At 29.5% G+C, this 11300-nt stretch overlaps 1 long non-coding RNA gene across 10 annotated transcripts; it reads left to right on the plus strand.

Moving 5' to 3' along the window:
• Positions 1-294: 294 nt before the first annotated feature.
• Positions 295-5840, plus strand: LOC146900797 (uncharacterized). Of its 10 annotated transcripts, none has more exons than XR_015021708.1 (8): positions 295-1156; positions 1789-1893; positions 2028-2218; positions 2323-2511; positions 2594-2766; positions 3736-3766; positions 4707-4919; positions 5150-5840. It is a non-coding gene; the product is annotated as an uncharacterized LOC146900797 (long non-coding RNA). The 10 variants fall into 10 exon arrangements; XR_015021706.1 differs by having other exon boundaries at positions 296-1893; positions 2028-2090; positions 2171-2218; XR_015021703.1 differs by having other exon boundaries at positions 295-1893.
• Positions 5841-11300: the final 5460 nt, after the last annotated feature.

Here is an 11300-nt window from a genome sequence, read left to right on the forward strand (position 1 = left end):
AAAAAAAAATTATGCCCTATTATGGTGTACTTTTTTTTTTTGGTAGAATCTATTAATGTGTACTTAATATAAGAAAAAAATAATATGATTTAAAAATTTTGTTAGTATAAGGTAATAACTACCACATTAAAACTGCTCTTAAAATAATTACTACTTTACAATTGTCAAACAAAAAAATTAAATATTGAACTTTTTTTTGATGTAAATAACTGTTGAAAATTATTTTCATAAAAAGATAGTATAATAACTATAAAAAAAAGTACCTCTTTTTATTTCATCTACTAAACTAGATAGGAAAATGAATGTCCGTACGTTTTACTATTTTGCCCCTCTGGGGGTATTTTCGTAAATTGGTAAATATCCATCTCCCCCCATATATATATGTGAAAAGGAAAAAAAAAAAAGAAAAGGGAGAGAGAAACGGGAACGGGAGAAGAAAGGGGGAACGGGAATGGGAGGAGAACCATTCTCCTCCGTCGCGAAAAACGGCGGCGCCTTCTCACTACTGCTTCATTTCCATTTCCTTCTTCAGCATGCTCAAAAAAAAAACGCCTTCTCTCTAAAATAAAACACACCACCGCCGTCAACCTCGCCGTTGATCTTGCCGTCGCCGCCGTCGAACACACTGATCCACGATTCTCCATCTTTCATCAGCATGCATGTCACAGATCAAGCCTCAATCCTCTTCTCCTCTACCCCTCTCCCTCAATTTTCACCTTGGGCTTTCATTTTTATTCAAATTCAAACAATAATTTTAGAGAATTGAATTTTTCAACTTTCTAATTTTTATTCAATCAATCTAATTGCATGCAAGTCTCCAGAAAGTTGTTTTTGTGATTTTAAGGGTTTGATTTTGTGGTTTTGGTTTGTTTTAGGTTCAGAAAAAGGTTTTTCAGAATTTTATTGTTCTTGGATGATTTTCATTTTCTGGGTTTCTGTTTGTGGCTTTTTTTTCATGCTTTCATGTGTATTTTGGTGAGTTGGTATCTTAATGAGGGTTTTGTATTTGTTTGGTGAACGCAGAAAAGGGAGGAAGCAGGACAATTTGTGACTGTAGCTGAAGACCCTTTTAAATCTTGCGTAACAGTTTTCATTCTTCTTTAGAAAGCGGGATGTGTCTGATATTGTGATCTTCAAAGCACCATCTTGGTTGAAGGTATATTTTACTGGCACAACAGTTCAATTATTGCAAGTTTTTGGTCATATTTTATGTTTATGAATTATGATGTTTATTGTTTGATCTGGCTTATGGTGTTTCATTTTGAATTGTTGAATTTGAATTCATATACTTATATATATTTCACTTGTGGTGTGAAATTGTTGTTGAATTTCATCAGGGTTATGTTTGATTTGAATTTAATTTGATTTGGAATTAGTTTTGTGCCCTAATTTTGTGTTTGCAATTTCAGTTTTGGCTTCAATTTGTTGTGTTAGTGTGTTTTTCTGCTTCCAATTTTCGATCTTTATCGTTTAATTAACATGGGTTTTGTTCATTCTTTTAAAATAATTGAGCTTTTTTCTCATCTTGATAGTTGAAGCCCCAAAATTACTTTGATTTTAATTGGTTAATCCCAAATTGGTGTTGTGTGGTTCATTGATTGTGCATTGTGAGAAATTTAGAAGCATTGTATAAGTTGATTCAATTCAAATCAATGATTTGTGTCCTGTTGAGAATTGTATGAGTTTATCTTATCACATTATTTTAATGATTTTAAGCTGCAATAGACATTTTCATATTATTTAAATAGCGATGATTCTATCAGATTTTAACTTGAGAAGTTCCATTAGACTTGATTCCTGGGAAGTTAGGTATTATTGGCTTCATAATGTGTGGAACAAATTTTCAAGCCGTGGATTTTGGAGATGTCAAAGGTCACTGCTTGAAGAGTTGAAGTAAATTAGTTTTATTCTTTCTTTTTTTGATCATTTTGGTTTTGTTATTATATCATAGCAATTTTATTGTCATTTTGGTTTTGTTCTTAACCAAAATGAATTTAACTATGTGTTCCATACAATTTTTTTTGAAGCATCATTGACTAAAAAAGGATCTGCATCAACAATGGGCATTATTAAGATCTTAACAATTTGAAGTATTATGACTATTCCATAATTTTCTGTTTTTGTTTTATAACAATAATGATCATAATTTTGGTTTACCTTACTTCTGCAGTCATTGATTGGTCATTTTGATTTGGATCTGAACCGGGTTTTTGATATTGTAAGTTGGATCTCTTCAGGTGTCTATTTTCCCAATAAACTCAGGTGCCTATCTGCATTATCATTTATTGTTGTATTTGGCTACTGACGGATGTTTCTTATCAGATACTTGAGTGTTTTGAACTTCAGCCAGATAAAGGTAGACATAAATCATATAGCTCATGCGGTACAGAAGCAACGAAGTGCATCCATCGGTGATTTTGAGATTTTTCATGGTAGCGGTTCAAATGTTTGGAGCGTAGTTGGATCTGGATTGCTGTAATATTTTTTTAAAAAAGTTATGCGAATTTTTGTGTGAGCTTCTAAAAATAGAACTGCTAATTTTTGTGAACTTGGCCAGTTAATTTGGAGTTTGAATTCTTTAATCCTTTTGCAGATGTTCCTTCATCAAATGCTCTGTGGAGTTGCTTATTGTCATTCACATATAGTTCTTCATTGAGACTTGAAACCACAGAATTTGTTGATATTTGGCGCACTAATTCAGTAAGGCTTGCAGATTTTGGATTGGCTAGGGCATTTGGCATACCTGTCAGAACATTTACACATGAGGTTTACTATTATTTACACATTTACACATTTGGCATTTGTTTTTTCTTAAAGGGTTTGATTATTGAGCATGCTTAATTATGATTGTGATAAAATTGATGATGTTTTGTTTGTATGCAAAACAGTTGAGCATGCTTAATTATGATTAGTACTAGATAATATAAAAGTGCAAATTATGATTGTAACATACATGTGATATAATTCATGCTTTCATTTTTCAAAGAGTATAAGTTCAAATGTATCTCTATTCTCTAAAATTTGTTATGTCCTATAATTGTACACACATTTGATATATGCCTGCATAAATATGAATTTGTTGGTTGCGAAACCAATTAGATTGGAAAGCTTACTTTTACTACTTTAATACTGTCAAGTCTTATATTTTTATATTGGTTATGTGATTTATAGTGATTTTATGAATTGAGCTGTTCGATTTTACAAGTTATGTTGCATCAGTCAGCTTAGAAAGTTAATATCTTAAGCTTGGAAACTCCTTTTCAAATGGGACCAGTTGCGTTTGAAAGAGGACATACAGTAGTTTCTTCATGTTTAATTTCATAATTTTATAATTTGCCTATATGTCCCAGTTGCTATTTAAATACAGCTGTTCTGTCACAGAATTTTAAGGTACATGGTTGACTTTAGGTAATCCAAAACTTGAGTTATATGAATCGGCTTGAGAAGTTGTTTTTCCAAGTTTATGTCTATCTTCTCATCAATGTGTATGTTATGTTGCAGAGACAATGAAACATCATGAAGAGTCTTAATGGTTATAAGGTCATTGAATAAACAAAAACTTAGGAACACTCTATTAGAACTTCTTTGATTTGAGTTGTGTTTTTTCTCTTCCATTTTAAGTCTTAACTTTTCTTTATTTTCATGATGCATGTTTTTATTTCCATTGCATTAATCCTTGGTGATGGACTATACAACTTTATCAAAATTATATATTTTAGTGCCTTAAATTTTCAGGCCGGCATGAAAAAGAGGGATCACAATGCAGGTAAATAAATGACCTTTTATCACTTTTTGCAGTAAAAAAGCGTATTAACAAAGCTATTTATGCTCTGATAATAAGTCTAAAAAATTAGTCACTTCAAAAGTGACAAGTGGTTTAGGTCATTATACAAGTATATGGATAATTAGTTAACAAAACCGTAGGCCATGATGCTAGATAACTTATAATTTTAAGATCCTAAACTCTCACATTTTGTCTCCTCTAGCATGGAAAAATTTTCTGCACTATTTTGCACAAATCATACTTAAATATGAGTGTTTTCAACCTTGGTGGATCAATTGAAGATGAAATAAGGTGGAAGTGCTAGGCAGCCGCCTTGAAACTAACCTTTGTTTGGAGGGAATATGAAATGTTGTTTTGAATGTGATTGTTCTCTCTTGGACATCCTTTGTCACCAATAGTGGTGATCAATTTCAGTGTTGCTAAGCTAGCTTCTATTATCCTTTTAACTCAACATGTTCTTACATATTTTAAGATAATTTCAAGCCTGCAATGCTCATGGACTTTGTTGTGTTCCTTTATATGATACCTTAGGTATGATCCCACCTTCTTTGGTATCTATCTACCTACTGAACAATATGAGAAGTGATTTTGCCTTTGATTTGTGATGACACAATTAGAATGAATAATGTTTAGTTGAATGTAACTTCTACGTACACAAGGAATTTGTGACGGGTTCAAGAATAACCAAGGCAGGTATTAATATAAATAATTAGTTATCAATTATCGCAACATGGACTTGCTTTTTCGTTTGATTTTTGTGCATCATATCTGATTTCTTGCTTTCCTTGGAGTTCTATTTTTTCAACTATAAGTAGTTTCAATCAAAATTTAGGTGTCACTATATTGTTGTTGCTTGCTTTTTCATTAATTATAGTCAATTGTTGCTCAACAATGAGTGGTTGTGGTTATGGTATCTTTGCAGATATTAAAATGGTTTGGGAAAGATTTTGGAATCAAAATTCTTGACAAAGTTCGTTTAAGATGGATCATCAGAAGTCAAAGGAACACTTGATTTTTAAAGATGGGGTGAGAAAAAATAAAGCAGCAAAGGCTAGACTTCTTAGAAAAAATGTTCTCCAAGTTAAGAAAACAAGAAGGCTGAAAACAATGTCAAAAGAAAATGCTTCAATCTCATGTAAATGTTCTATTTTTTTTATTCTTTTTTATGAATATGAAGTTTGCATTTTCACTCATATTCTAATCTTTTGGAAATTGTATTCTGGCATGTATATTTTGTATAATATTTCAATGACAACTTCACTTCGTGGTGATAATAACCAACTTCGAAATAATACTAACATGATCACAACTTCTACAGCTGCATTACCTAACAAACCATTAATATTTACTGCTGTGAATTCTAAGGTGAATCAGAAAATAGAAGAAAGTAATGTTACCTCATCTAAAGTCTCAGAGATTCAAATCTCTACTCCTCCGCCGAGTAACGAAGCAATGCAAGAATCAATCCACAACAGGAAGAAATGGATAAATGATGAGGAGAACTCTTCAAAAGTGGTGAGAGGATTTCGTAAGCTTATATTCTTTGGAAGAAGGAGTTGAAGAACCTTTGTGGATTGATACTTTTTCACAGAGGGGTTCCCATGAACTTATGAATTGTTCATGGAAGTTATGAGTTCTCTTTATCCATGCTTTTGGTTATTCAATATTTCAAAAGAGAGTTTACTTTGTCCATTATTAGCTCAGTAGAAAGTGTTTGGCAAATTGAATTATTTGTTGTTATTGAACATACTCATTCATGTGACATGGTAGTCATGTGGAAGATTGTAGATAGTTTCTAGCTTCCCACACCTTATAAGAATAATACCATGTGAATTGGAATTGCTATCATACTAAGGAAGGATACCAAGTATAATACATTTTCCATGTTTTAGAATAATAATATTTTCCATTAGAACAAATTTCCTTCATTACTTTAAAAAGTTTATAGCAAAAAAGTTTTTCGGTTGGATCGAGGTCCACTTCTGGAACCGCACCCGCATTAGTAGATGTAATGATCCTTTTTAGTTTATAAATGTGCAACTTTGACTGTTTATCATTTTAGAGTTATTAATCTGCAACATTTACATATATGTTATTAGATAAATTTATCAACATTATTAAAAAGAGTAGAAACCTGAGCGCAAATACGAATCGGTTTTAGTAATAAACAGATTTTCCAAATTCTAACTTATTCAAACATATAATAAAGAATTTCAAAACCATAGTATTCTAATTGCCCACGGGTACCCGTGGGTAAAATCCGTCACGGGCATGGAGCGGGTAGTTAAACGGGTATTTGACTACCCATTTTAATATGAACACAGACACGGATTTGATTGTATCTATAACCACGGGTACCCATACCCAATAATAAATTAAGTAAATTATTAAAATATCTTTATATATCATATCTTATTACTTAAAGTTGTAACATTATTGAAGAAAATTTTACCGCCCACCCAAAAATCCTCAATAATAACCTATTTTTATTTTAAATTTTTTTAATTCAATCTTATTAGGTTTACCGTTTCCACTTCATTCACATCATAAAATATATAGATTATCTAAGAATCATGAATTTCATATGGATTATGTATGATTTATGAAATTTTGAACGGATTATGTATGGATGTTTAAAAGTTGAGGTTTTTTGGTAATTAAAAAAAGTTTTTATTTGTACCAAAAAATAAATAAATTCAAAACTCCATGGGTACCCATAGATACCTGAATACCCACGAGTACCTGTATAGTGGGTACCCACGAGGTTAGATTGACTCTGCATAATGCAGGGGTGGTGGATCGGATCAAGTACACAGTTCACAATTATTCTACTAAATTAACTTTACAGTTATTGAGTTGTGGAAAGCCACTACTTTTCCAATGCACGTTTAGCCTTCTCAATTGTTGTCTTTGCTGCAACTTGCTTTGCATCTCTCTCTACAAAAAAGGTCCTTAACGTTTTCATTTGTTAATCGTGATAAGTCGTTTTGAACATTTCATTTTCTAACCCGTGATGCAGGAGTACTCTAAATATTGTGTTATGGTTTATAATTATCTGTTATTTCGCAATCTATCCGTCCGATATAATATTTTGTCAAAAAAGTAGCTAACCCCCGTGCGAAGCACGGGTTTGTAACTAGTTATGGAAGGAAAAAAAAAGGTGGTCGGTGTTGAAAATGTTTTTAATTAAATGTAATCTGTAATTTGTTTTATTTTACATACATATACATCAAAAAATAAATAAAAGTATTGGAGCGATTAATATAGACGTGGTCCAAAGGTCGACCTCCTTGTTTTTAGTAAACTTTACTAATATATTCTTTTTGTTCTTAATTTTTTTTTTATAAAAAATGGCAATGGTCTACCTTAGACCTCTGGTTAGGATAGAAGAATTTTTATTCATATCATCTATGTGTTCCTCGGCAGAACAAAATGGATATGCCATAAAAGGAATAAACTATTTTTATTTTTAATTATGATTCCATTTTAACCAAAACGGAAAAATGTCTACAATTAATGTGTTTGATTCTACCCATTTTGAAGGCCATATTCATGTCTTTCTTGCCCAAGAACATAATGGTGCACTAATCTTACTTGTTTAGCGTATAAAGGATATATTTATTTACTGGGATTAGTCTTTCCACGTATCAATTTGCTAAGTAATACTCCATCAACATAAAGTATCAGTTAGAAAACTTTGTCTTGACTCTGAATTATATTGATCAAGTTGAAAGCCTTGGAAGTCATATAATGCAGACTCATGCTCTTCAATAAAACCCTAAAAAAGTAGCATTAACAATAAGACACAATATGCATTATTTATTGATGGAAGAGGCAGGTGAAAATAATTAAAAAAGAGTTGTGTTTGTGTGTGTGTGTGTAAAATCATGTATTAATTTACAATTGGATAATGATTCATTTTGATTGGTTAGTGAAAAACAAATAAGTGACATTCCATCTTTTTATTGACTAAAATATTTAAATGAGTCATTACCCATTTTTATTGATGATAAAATGATAAAATTAGAATTTTGAATGATAAAAAGATAAATTTAGAATTTTGATTGGATGTACATTTGATTTGCAAGCCAAATGTTTATTATAAAGATAAAATTTGAATTTTGCATGAAAATCCCACGAAAAAATGATATGCACAATATTGTATATTATTAACCCTTTTAACTGAAGTATTCTTCATCTAAAGAAATATAGACAAATCAAACCCTAATTCACTTTCTATTTCGTAAATTCAGAATAAGTATCTCGGCAAAAAAAATCAAAAGAAATTTTCATCCAAATAAAGATAGGCCAAGAAAAAGGGTGAGACCAAATTAACTCTATAACCTTAAATTTTATCGATCGAAATTCAAAAAACAAAAAAAAAATAGGTTAAAATAGATAAGTTCAATTAAAGAAACAAAAATAAGGAACGAATAAATTTGTAGAAGAAAGTTTGATATAGTGTAACAAATGTTGACAATGGAAGCAACATTTATAGCAAAAAACTTAAATGCAGATGAAATCAAATAACTGAAATTGTGTAATTTGTTTGAATTACATTAAATGCAACAAAAAGTTGAAACCGAACAAATTAAGTTTGTAAGAAAAAATTATAAAAAAATAAAATAAAATACGGAGTATTTTTGTAGCAGTTTTTTTTAAAGTACATATTTTTGAAACAGTTATATTTTTGATTTGTTGATGAATATGAAATTATTATTAACAGATACGAAATAATAATTTCCTCCAAAAAAATAAGATACGAAATAATAATTTTCAAATAAATATTAGATGCTATGTAAAAATATAAGACCAAAATATTTGAAGACTATGGACAATCCTTAGTAGCAATGAAAATAGACCAATCAAATATATGTAGCACAACAATAATTGTTAGGTTGAATATCTAATATGGCGATCCGAGAATGAATTTAGGATCTCTTATTTTGTGTGTCTTAATAGTGGAGTTTATCCCTTTGTCTATAGACCCAAAAAATCAAAATAAGTATCACATCAAACAAATCAAAAGAAATTGTCATCCAAATAATGACCAAAGCCAAGAAAAAGGGTAAAAAAAAACAAAATTAACTCAATAACCTTTAGATTTTATCAAAATTCAAAACACAAAAAAATTAAGTTAAAATCAAAAAAGTTAATCAAAGAAACAAAAAATAAGAAACAAATGAATTTGTAGAAGAAAGATTGATATGTTGTAACAAAGTTTGACAGGTTAAAATCAAAAAGTTAATCAAAGAAACAAAAAATAAGAAAGAAATGAATTTGTAGAAGAAAGATCGATATGTTGTAACAAATTTTGACAATGAAAGCAATATTTATAGCAAAAAAAAAACTTCAAATGCAAAGGAAATCAAATAACTGAAATTGTGTGAATTGTTTTAATTACATTAAATACATTAAACACAACAAAAAGTTGAAACCGAACCAATTAAGTTTGCATGCAAAAAAAAAATGTAGTATTTTTTTAGCAGTTATACATATATTTTTGATTAGTTGATGAATATGGAATTATTATTGAGCATATACAAAGTAATAATTTGCAAATAAAAAACACCTAAACCAAAAATTGGGTGAATTTGGCATGAAATTATATGTTATGTCAAAAAACAAAATTAACTCAATAACCTTTCAATTTTATCTAAATTCAAAAAACAAAAAAATCAGGTTAAAAAAAAAAGTTGCAACATGATTGGTTTAAAAGAATGACATTGACACATGTCAATGTAATATTGGACGAATATTTACAAATGACACAAATGACATGAATTAATTTTAATAATTTTTGTGTAACATTTACAAATGACACGAATGATATGTAAAATTAGGAAATAAGCACTATATGCATAACATACTCCTATAAAATTATGTTAAGGAAATAACAATAATCCTCTTTTTTCATTATTTTCGTAAAATTTTGTTAATTTTTTCCGTAAAATTCTGATCACTTTTGATTGAAATCAAGTGCATTAAATACTCTTATAAAATAGAGATAACATTTTAGGATAATTCATCAAATTATGATTGTTGTTTCTATTATAACTTTTTTCATATTTATTGTGTAGATAAAAGAAAACATTGGTGCATTAAACAACAATTTCAAATTCTGACTTTTTGCACAACATTTTCGGTTACCTAATTTGGATTCCAATTTTGTTTGTTTTTTTCCTATTATAAACTTCATCATATCTTGTGTGTAGATGAGAAAAACATTAAATGAGCATTTAACTTATAGGTTGCCACGTGTACTTTAAAAAAAAAATAGTGCAAATATATATAATAGAGATTTGTCTTTTATTAATGTTGCCTTTTATAATTAGTGCCATGAAAATTTAGAAATTTAGTAATTTAATTTTCAATTGCCAAGTGGCACAATGCACAAGTGGATAGCCTATAAGAAAAGTAGCATTTAATATAGGTCATTGTAAAACATTTGCAATTGTATATAATATAGATAACCTGCCTTTGATAAATATATAAAGTCGAATATATTTCCTGTCATTACCGCTACAGTATTTTCCATTTTTCCTTGTGATTACGTAAAAAAAAATCCTTGTGATCAGGGTGAAGCCCACAAATCTGGCACTTTCATAACTAGTTAGGGGTCCCTAAAAAAAAACATTAAAGAAAATGCTAAATAAATGTTTTTTTTTTTAAGAATTTAACTAATATATACTATCAATGTAATTTTTTTAAAATGTATTCAATGATGCGTTGTCACATCAATTAATGAATATAAAGATACATAAATTAACATATTGATTATTTGACGTGACAACACATAATTGTAGATTGACAGAACAAATTAATTAAACTATGAGAAATGGTAATTTGTGTCCAAAGGCGCAAGTTAAGAAACTAAAAATAAAAATAAAATCTTAATTTTTTTTGAAGAAGCTAAATAGCCCAGATTGACATAACATATTAATTAAACTATGAGAAATGGTAATTTGTGTCCAAAGACGCAAGTTAAGAAACTAAAAATAAAAATAAAATCTTAATTTTTTTTTTTTGATTTGAATTTTTTTTTTTGATTTGAAGAATTTTGATTTGAAGAAGCTAAAGCTAAATAGCCCACCCAAATTAGCACCGGAGAGAATCGAACCTAAGACCTAAGACCTTACGGAGGACCTTACGGAGGAGCACACTCCTAAGACCCAAACCAATACCACCAGGCCAACCCAAGTGGGTTATAAAATCTTAAAAATTGTGTATTTTTAATTTTAAAAACTTTAAATTTCATCATTTTAACTTATACATTTATTGACTAATCCGTTTTTTTAGTTTCATTTAACTTGTGCGTACAAGTTAGCATGATAATGACCCTTAAACTATTTATTCACTTAAGTTGAGTTGAGAGCTTAAATTAAACTGGCCAACATCTGCAGTTTCAAGTTTCAAATTCTTCAAAAAAAAGTCTGAACTCTCAAGCAAGTTTAACTTAAAAAATCTTAACTGTAGAGTTAATTAAATAGCAAAGAGTTAAACACTTAACGTGAAT

The sequence above is a fragment of the Medicago sativa genome, chromosome 8, assembly GCF_051527215.1.
Source record: "Medicago sativa cultivar Bolivia chromosome 8, Bolivia_mono, whole genome shotgun sequence".
Classification (NCBI taxonomy): domain Eukaryota; kingdom Viridiplantae; phylum Streptophyta; class Magnoliopsida; order Fabales; family Fabaceae; genus Medicago; species Medicago sativa.